A 10,706-nucleotide genomic window follows, 5' to 3' on the forward strand; every position below is an offset into this window, starting at 1 on the left:
ACGGTTTTGGTGGGAACTCCACGCCCCGCCCCGCCCCACCATCGTATAAAAGGCGGAGTGCCTGCCATTTCTCCAGTCTTCTTGCGACCGCCGTTCACTGTGCCTCATGCCTTTTGTCTCTTTGCCCTAGATATACTTGCTGTTTGTTCCAAAGCCGTCTATTACCCCTTTTTCTTCTTCGTGGTCTCTGTGCATCACACATAATGCGTACTGCACTGTGCAGTGCCTGTTGCTGGGCAGAATACCACAGCTTCAACGGATTTTGGTGGGAACTCCACACCCCTCCCCCATGGTGCTATATAGGATGGAGCCCCCGCCATTTTCCTCAGTCTTCTTTCGACTGCGATCACACTGCCTCGAGCTGTTAGCTTATCTCTCTCGCTGTTGATCACTGTTCTCTTATCTCTTCCCAGTTGAATAATCCAAGTTGGTTTACCCTTATCTCTCCAGTTAAAACTCTTTTCTTCCTTCTTCTGTTACTAAAATTAAAAAAAAAAGTTAAACCCTCTTCCCTTCTTACCTTCGTACTTTCCTTTCCACTATTCTTACTCGATGGCTCAGCACGCAGCCTTTTGAAAGTGCTCTAAATGCGGGACTAAGATGTCTCCTACAGACCCGCATGAGCTTTGTCTTCTTTGCCTAGGAGAAAAACACCACACCGATAAATGCAGACACTGCCAGGCCTTTACAAAACAAGCCCGAAAAAATCGGGGAAATTGGCTGAGAAAGATCCTTTGGGATCAGGCCTTGTTAGCCTCTGATGAGCTTGCTGCCCAGACTATGCCGGCTGGTCCTTCTATGATGACATCCCCTCATCTGCCATCTGAGGGAGTTGCTTCCAAGGAGACCTCTCACTCCTCCCATTCCTCCTCGCTCAAACAAAATGAGAAAAGGAAACACACTGGCCAAGGGGATCTGTTCGTCCCAAAAAAGCCTAAGAAAGACAAGTTGGGCAAAGTTGGCCGTAAACATCATAGGCCTGCTACGGAACCACTCCGAGACTCAGATTCGACCGTTCCATCGGTCCCAATGTCTTCAACACCGACACCACAGGCACTAATGCAAGTTACGCCGCCTGGATCTCCCCAGAAGGTCGAGGCTGTGGTTCCTATGGCATTGGATCCTCCCGAACCCATCGTTTATGGGTTGATGTCTGACGGAGAAATCCGAGATTCTCCGCCATGGTCACTGCCATGTCACCAGCTGGCCCGTTCTCCAACACCGATGACATCATCTCCTGAGGCACCCCTGAGGCCCACACTGGCCAAACCCCATTGCTACCATCGCTCGTCAGGCCAGCCCCCCAAGAGCTGGGTTCCGACGTCGTACGAAGGCCCTGAACCTTCTCGGCCCTACTACTGGGGATACCCGCCTCCGTATGGCTACTATCCCATGCCAAGGGAATGCAGGCACCGATCTCGACCAGCCAGGACCAAAGCGCCTTCCACCTCAGCACCGGCACCTTCTCGTCCTTCTCCATCTCAGTCCTCCTCTAGTCCGCCGCACCCTTACGATTCGGACTTGGAAGACTCAGATCAATGCTCCAAATCTCCTGCAGCGGTTATCTCTACCCAGGGCCCTGGGTCACCAGAAGAATCTTACGCCACTTTTGGCAAACTTATGGGCCACCTTACCCGGGCCTTGGAGATTGAGGTCGAGCATCAACCTAGCACCAACAAGGACAATTTTTATGACATTGTTTGTAAAGAGCAGTCCTCCGCCATAACCATCCCGCTAATTACCACTGTATGGAAAGCCATGGAAGATACTTAGACTTCTCCCAGCCAACCTCACCCAACATCCAGGAGGTATGAGTCCATGTATAAGGTTCAGGAACAGGATATCCCGTTCCTCTTGAGACACCCGAAATCCAACTCAATTGTGGTTGAGTCTTTCCAGGGGTGAGACAACAGGGAACACCCAACCCCTAGAGACAAAGAATGCAGGAAGATAGACCTGATGGCGTAACACATCTATGAGGCCATGGGACTGGGTCTCCGGGTCTCAAACTATGAGGCAACGATGGCCAGATATCAGTACTTCCAGATGCAATGGCTGGATTCCATCACCTCGTTGATCCAGAACAGCAGCGTGACTTGGCCTGCGTCTTCATCCGGGAACCTATGCAGCTCTCCATACAACAACTCACCATGGCCTAGCACCACGTAGACTGTGACTCCCACACGCTTGTCAGGTTCATCACTGTACAGGCACAGTACCCATTATGTGTGACTGCACAGATGACCACTCGAAGAAGAACAGTTACAGGCAAGCAACCTGGCTTTCTCGTTAGAGCCCTCGTTAAGATCTCCATTCCAAGTTAACTTACCTTCCCCTTCCCCCGTTTAGAAGTTCTTTCTAAAACCCCTTTTTTCTTCCCCCCAAATACACACATACACTTCTACACTTACTCTCCTTTTTTTGTTATTTGTGGGAATACCACTTTGCTATCTTCTATTTTCTTTGATGGCTCAATGTGCAGCTTTCTGTAAGTGTTCCCAGTGCAAGGCCAAGATGTCTCCCACTGATCCACATGATCTGTACCTTCTGTGCTTGGGAGAGGGCCACAGAATTGATAAGTGCAGCCATTGTCAGGAATTCTCTAAGCAGGCTCGCAAGAACTGCAAAAAGCACCTGCATAAACTTTTATGGGACCAGGCTCTGGCTGCCTCCAACCAACTCGCGGCCCAGCCTGCTTCGCAGCCCTCTTCTTCGGCTGCGCCTCCTTCTCACCCATCGGCCAAGGAAGCAACTCTTCCAGAGGCCCAACGCTCTTCTCACTCTCCTCACAAACAAAAGGAGAACAGGAACATAGCAGGTTGGATAAGTCCTTAGTCCACAAGAAGGCCAAGAGAGACAGGGCGGACAAGTCGGCCCATAAGCTGAAAAAGACCGACCAGCCTTATCGCCAAGACTTGGGATCATCTGCGCCATCGGTCCCGACCACTGCATCAATGCCGACACTGACCAGCCCCAACCTTCAGCTGGCCATGCAGGTGACCCTGCCAGGGTCTCCTCAACAGATCACCTCTTCAGCCCTGTCTTCACTGGACCATCTGGAGGCAGTCTTACCAGGATCCATTTCTGATGAAGAGATCCGAGACTCTCCTCAGATGGCCCCTCTGACGGCACAATCGCCGACTCCACTGCTGGCTTCTCCTGAGGTCTCGCCAAGGGCCCCACCTCAACTGCTGCACCAGCAGCAGCAAGTGTCCGGTCAGCCTTCTGGAGACTTGGTTCAGATGCCCTACGGTGTTGCCCATCGGGAGCCTTGGGATGACCACCCTATGGGTACTACCCATCCATGTGTCTGCACCATTCCATCTTGTCTCTGGTAGCGAAGGAGCTCCCTCGACATCAGCAGCTGTTCAACCCAGGTGTCCTTCCTCGCCGGCTGATTCCTCTTCCAGTTCTCCATTTCAGTATGACTCAGATTCGGAGAACTTGGTCATAGCATCAACTTCACCGGACACTGTTATAACAACTCAAGGTCTCAGCTCTCCCAAGAAATCATATTCTACATTTGGGGAACTGATGGGGCAATTGGCTAGGTCACTGGAGATCAAGCCCCAGCACCGCTTCGATCCCAGTACAACAACTTCTATAACATCATAAAGAGCACTCTGCTGCCATCGTCCTGCCGTTGATTATGACACTTCATCAGGCCATGGCTGAATCCTGGCGGTTCCCCAACCAGCCGCAACTGACTTCATGGTAATGAGTCAATGTACAGCATATGGGAACAAGATATCCTGTTCCTCCGTCATCCCAGCTGCTTCATAAAGGAGCATTTCAACAGCTCACTTGCTCCGAAGGGCTCCACGGTTTCTACTCGAGATATTTCATGCTCCCAAAACGGGACGGTGGTCTGCGCCTGATATTGGACTTACATGGCGTCAATAAATTCATCAAGACAAAAAAAATTCAGATGGCACCTGTCATGAGGCCGGAGCCTTCTTCCAAATTACTCACACAGGAACAGGCAACAAAGTTTTAAAGTCTTTTATTCTAATAAACTTCAAAGCTACACAGACAGTGAATAATATAGGAGCTTGTTAATGGTGGTACTATACATCATAGTTGTTCCCTCCTTTCTGACCTTTCTCAGATTTGACACACTCTTCACCCAACGTGAACACCCCTCCTTTCAAGAGCTAGATAAACTCCTTTCTTTTCTTTCACTTTCCTTTGACTCTAATTGTCCCAAGCCAGGGGTCTCAAACTCACGGCCCACGGGCCAATTGCGGCCCGCGGGATGATATTTTGTGGCCCCCACTTGATATCAAAGTTTAGTGATAGTGCGGCCCGCGCGTTTTTCTCACACGCAACTGCGTGAGTCATTACCCTGGGCGCTGCTGCCCAAGGCAGTGGTGGTGGGCCACGCATCCCGCGTCGCTCCCGGAGGCCGGCCCGGGCGCCACTGGCGCTTTGAAGGCCGCAGGGGCCCTCCCCTGTGCCCTGCCTGTCCCAGCGCACAGCTTAGAGGGAACATTGCCTGGGCGCTATATATTTTTTGTCACCTGTGGGCTACCATAGCTCAGGATCGTGACAGCAATGCAACAACGTTAGTCACTTGAAACGTGATTCGGGAGTGTCACCGAGTGAAGGGAAAATATATCCTGTCACCCAGTGCAAATACATTTTTTTTGTCACCCAGCCCCAGTCATGTCTTTCTCAAAACCTGCCGTGAAGAGAAAGGTTGGCAATGAGCATAGACAATTTCAGGAGAAGTAGGAGACAGAATATTTTTTTGTTGAGCACAGGGGCATCCCGACGTGTCTTATATGCACAGAGAAAGTTGCGGTGCACAAGGAGTACAACATCAGACGTCATTACTCAACTAGACATGCTGAGGAGTATGCAAAACACCAGGGAGATGAGAGAGAGGACCGTGTCGCCAAACTTAAAACATGTCTACTGAGGTAACAAGATTTTTTCAAGAAAGCAAGCAAAGAGAGTGATGCAGCAGTCGAAGCCAGCTACGTAGTGAGTGAGATGATTGCTAAGGCAGGAAAGCCATTTAAAGACGGCGAGTTCATCAAAAAGTGCATGTTACAGGCTGCAAGTATAGTCTGTCCAGAAAAAAAGGTTCAGTTGAGCAACATCAGCCTCTCAGCCAACACAGTGGCAGAGCGCATTTCTGACCTGTCAGGTAACATTTACGATCAACTGCGTGAGAAAGCTAAACATTTTCATGCATACTCAGTCGCTCTTGATGAGAGCACAGAGGTCACTGACACTGCGCAGCTTGCAATATATGTCCATGGTGTTGACAACAGTTTTGAAGTGATGGAGGAGTTACTCACAGTGATTCCAATGCATGGCCAGACCACCGCTCAGGAGATATTCCGCCAGCTGTATGATGCCATTGCAGATGACAGCTTACTATGGAAGAGTTTTGCTGGAATAATAACTGACGGAGCGCCATCAATGACAGGGAAGAGAAATGGAGTCGTGGCACTTGTTCAAAGAAAATTGGAAGAAGAGGCTGTGGAAGAGACCATTGCTCTGCACTGCATTATCCATCAGCAGGCCCTTTGCAGCAAATACCTGAAGTTTGACAATGTGATGTCTGACCTTGTGAAATGCATCAACCATATCAGATCCAGGGGCTTAAAGCACCGGCAGTTCCACGCCTTTTTAGAGGAAATAGAGTCAGCATATGAGGATGTGCTCTACTACACCGAGGTACATTGGCTTAGCGGGGGAAACGTCTTGAAGAGGTATTTTGAATTGAGAACAGAGGTGAAAACCTTCATGGAGAAAGATGGGATGGCTGTTCCTGTACTAAGTGATCCCAAATGGCTCATGGACTTAGCTTTTCTTGTTGACATCACATAGGAGCTGAATGTACTGAACAAGAAATTAGAAGGCCAGGGGCAGCTTGCCAGTGCTGCCTATGACAATGTCAGAACATTCTCCACAAAACTTGTGTTATGGAAAGCCCAGCTTTCTCAGACAAACCTCTGCCATTTCCCAGCATGCAAGGCACTCATGGATTCTGGCACACCATTCAGCGGTGAGAAGTATGCTGATGCCATTGTAAAGCTACAGGAAGAATTTGACCACAGGTTTGCAGATTTCAAGACACACAGAGCCACTTTTCAAATTTTTGCTGACCCCTTCTCCTTCGATGTGGAAGATGCCCCCCTGTGCTTCAAATGGAGCTAATTGACCTGCAGTGCAATTCTGAACTCAAAGCCAAGTTCAGGGAGGTGAGTGGAAAAGCAGACAAGCTTGGACAATTTTTGAGAGAATTGCCCCTTACCTTCCCTGAGCTTTCCAGGATGTTCAAGCAGACCATGTGCCTTTTTGGGAGCACCTATCTGTGTGAAAAACTCTTCTCCACCATGAACTTTAATAAGGCAAAGTTCAGGTCCAAACTTACTGATGAGCATCTTCAAGCCATACTGAGGGTCTCAGTTGCTTCCTCCCTCAAGCCAAATGTGGCTCAGCTGTGGAAGAGGAAGCGCTGTCAGGTATCTGGCAGCAAGGAGTAGGAGGAAGTAAGAGAAGCCTATGTTCTGAAGAACCGTTCATGTTCTGAATTATTATTAGTAAAGATTGAGAAGATTGGATCAGTTGTACTTTTTTGGAATACTTGAAATCCTTTTTTTGTGGAATACTTGATGAGGCCCAGCCTCACCCAGACTCTACTTCCAGCGGTCCCCAGGTGAGTTTGAGACCCCTGTCCCAAGCGGTGTAACCTCCTCCTCTGTTGAACACTCTCTATAGCAACAGGTTGTTCAACTGGTTGCCTAGCAATGTTATCTGGCTGAGGAATGTTGCTTTCCTCTGGCCCAAGAAAAACTTTGTCAAAGTCAGGTGGCGGGGGGGGGGGGGGGGTTGTCCAATGTGCACCAAGTAAAAATCTTCTTGCTCTAAGGCCTCTCTGTGGGAGTGTCTTGTTCTCTCATGCGTGCTAATGACTCCTCTGAGTCGTTAGGCATGACACCACCCTTCCAAACATCTTTCTGGTATTCATGAGAGAGGATTGGTTCACATCTCTGGACTTGAAGGATGCTTACTTCCGCATCAGCATCCATCCGTCTCACAGACAGCTGCTCCATTTTACATTCGGCTCTGATCTTTTTGCCCTCGGCAGACACATGTTGACGACTCACGAGTGGGAGTTGGATCGCCAAGTCTGTCATCTTTTTCAACTATGGGGCCCTCCGGACATAGACCTTTTTGCCACACACAGCAGCTCAGTCTGCAAGACCTATTGCTCCCATGTGGGGATTGGTCTGAACTCAGTCGTGGACGCTCTGACGGTTCCATGGAGAGAGTCTTCTACGTGTTTCCCCCAATACTGCTAATCAAAAGGACTTTAGCCAAAATTGCCATAGTAGCAGCTCGCTCTTCAGCCAACTCTCTCCTTCCTTGGGCACATTCCAGTGCCTCTCTCAAAATAGCACGCTGATCCTTAAAGGCAGCAATCTCCTCAATTTGCCGCTATACCATCCTCTGGGAGGCTTTCAATTGCTCCCACACATCTCGGAGTGCTGCGAGAAGAATCCATCCATATCCCCTCACCATCTTGTGCTCCTTTCTTCCCTCCCCCACTCCCATTAACTGCAAACACTTAAGCACAGCCGTAGGGGTGGGCCCTCCAAACTCAGCTATCATACTCCCATGACACCAGTGGGGTCAACCAGTTCAAGACTTGAGCCACTGGCCCCCAGTCACTATTAAGAAAGCGAAGAGAAAATGCCTTCCCAATCCTCGGAAGGTCAAAGCCCTTGTTGCTTCAAGGGAATGGGACCCCAAAACTTGGAGTGGGGATCTATGGAATTCTGATGAGGAGAAATCCAAATGGACAGAAGGAGATGATGATGGGGATGAGTCTGTGGCTGAGGCACGTCCTTTGATTACCAACAAAAGCAAGGGGGCCTGTGGCAATTTACAAGCAGCCCAGACGACTTGGGTAGTAAAGGGTTACACAAAGGAGCTGGTTGCAATAGCGAGAGCAAGTAGAGAGAAGCCAGGGGAAAGGTTAAGTCAATGGCTAGTCAGATTATGGGATCAAGGAGCCACTAGTTTTTATTTAACAGGAGTTGATAAAATTAGGAGCACTAACCAGAGATATGCTGATTAATCAGTATATGCAAATGCCTAATGTGGCTGCAGCAGGGTCTATGTTTGATTGGTGTGTGCAAGCTGTAAAAGTCAGATACCCGGCTGCAATAGACTGGGAAGAGTATATGCTTCATGGCATATTATCGAGGAAGCAATAGAGCAATTGTGGGGGATGGTTATGCAAACTGAAATGTATAAACAAGGGTTTACAGGACCAGATACTCAGCATCTTACTGCAGAAATGAGAGCATGATTAATGAAAGGAGCTCCTCCACGCATGCATGGTCCTCTATTGGCATTGTCCAGCTCAGGGGGTAACTATTGGTGAAATTGTTATGCTTATAGGGCAGTTAGGGGACATTCAGAAGAAAAATGCCCCTAAACCTCATACACATGTAACAAAGGAGAAAACCCAGAGCTGAAATGAAGCCCTTTGATATCGAAGTGACACGAAATGTTCTCGGAGGTTCTGGAAGTAGGAGTGCCTAGGAATGAGATAGATGGCATCCTACAAGGGAAATGTATAAATTGTGGAAGCAAAAATGTGTTGGTAAAGAAAGAAAGGAGATGAAAAAGGATAGTAATAGTCCACGGGTAAGGGGAACTGTTACACTGACAGCGCCACCTGCAGAACAGCTATATCCCTCCTTATCTGAACAAATGGAATAGAAGATACCGCAACCAGTTGTATGGAGGGGTGGTAGGGCTCCAGGAGTAAGGCCAATAAAGACAACTATCCTTGGAGACCCACGCCCCAGAAACGAGGGATGCATCAATATGTGCAGAAAAGAGTTAATGAGTTACTTCTTGGAAAAAATACTTTGCAACAATTTGAAAGGTCAGTGCTGTCTCTTACAATCAATTGATATATGCAATCAAGCTTTGCTTTTGCTTCACTATTCATTTTATCACCTGTATTGGGGCTGTGGTGAAGGTCAGTGATAAATCTTTTACTCTCCAGCCTCAAAATAACTAGAAAAAAATTGATAGTGAAGTAATGCCTTCAACAAAACAAGAAAATATTAGTTTTCCTGGTTCTTCTATTTTTTAAAGGCCAGCTTCTGTTGTTTCCATGTTAAGAATCAATATGCATTGAGGCTGGAGACACAACCGGCAAGGGCAGTTTCCATCGTGCCTAGCCGTCATTGTTGGAATCACGATGTTGGACTGATCATGTTCTGATCCAGAAAGATGCTACATTCTTGAGTACTGGATATTCACTAGATGTCTAATGTCTCTGAACATTCATAATGTTGGATTCTTTTCTGCGAAAAAACAAGATCCAAACAGAATAAATAAATGTATAGTGTGCTGTGGAAGTAAGAAGATATCAGTTTTAGAGTAATTTTCAATGTTCTTCGTCGTGACCTCTATGCATCACACATATGGGTGCTGCACCTGCGCAGTGCCTATGGCCAGAAAGATTGCAAAGCTTAACAGTTTTTGGCGGGAAAACTCCGCTCCCCTCCCGCTTAATGATATAAATGGAGTGGAGTGTCCCCCATTTTCCCAGTCTTCTTGCGACCGCCATTCACTGTGTCTCAAGCCTTTATCTCTTCGTCCCTGTTTGCCTATTTGATCTTTCCTTGTTACTAGTTCATAATTCCAAGTTTTTCCCTTCCTGTTTAAAGTTTTTCTCCCGTTTTACTCTTTAACCTCTCCTATTACCCCTCTTTTCTATCTACCTATTTCTATCCTCCTCCTTCCCAATGGCACAGAGTGCGACTTTCCGTAAGTGCTCGCAGTGTGGGTCTAAGATGTCTCCAACCAACCCACACAATCTGTGTCTCCTCTGCCTTGGAGAGAGTCACAGGACCGACAAATGCAGCCATTGCCAGGCCTTTACAAGGCAGGCACTTAAGAAGTCTCCCGAGCAACCCGATGCACCGTTAGAAGAGTCTATTTCCGATGGGGAGATTTGTGACTCCCCTCCAGCGGCTCGCTCTCCATCTCCCTTGCCATTGCCTGGGCCTCTCTCAAGAACAGTTTTTCAGCAAGTGTGTTACCACGTCACTCCTCGAGCCATCTTTTGGAGGGATGGGAACAACCCTGTCATGGGAGCCACCATCATGAGCCCTGGGATGAGTACCCATTTTATGGCTACTACCCATCGGTTCAGGACCATACTCTCTCCCCAGTACCGAGAGATGTGAGGTCTGGGCATCCCAGCTCGCCGGTTGAGTCCCCTTCGAGTGGTTTCACCGCATTATGATACGGACTCAAAGGACTCTGAGGTGGCGTCAACTTTGCCTGATGTTGTCATCACCATGCAAGGTCCCGGCTCACCAGAAGATCCTTACGTGACCTTCGGGGAATTGATGGCACGACTTGTCAGATCGCTAGAGATCAAGGCCCAACATCGCATCGATCCTAGCACTGACAAGTTCTACGATATCGTTAAAGAAGAGCAATCTGCTGCCATCATCCTACCCCTGATAACAACCCTCCAACAAGCGATGGCCCAACCATGGGATTTTCCGAGCCAGCCTCAACCTACTTCACGTTGGTATGAGGCTATGTATCAAGTTCAGGAGCAGGATATCCCATTCCTCCTGCACCACCCGAGGCCGAACTTGACAGTGGTGGAATTGTCCCAGGGTCGTGAATCAAGGGGTCATACTACACCC

This window comes from Varanus komodoensis, unplaced genomic scaffold (genome assembly GCF_004798865.1).
Source record: "Varanus komodoensis strain SLA01 unplaced genomic scaffold, ASM479886v1 scaffold1, whole genome shotgun sequence".
NCBI lineage: Eukaryota > Metazoa > Chordata > Lepidosauria > Squamata > Varanidae > Varanus > Varanus komodoensis.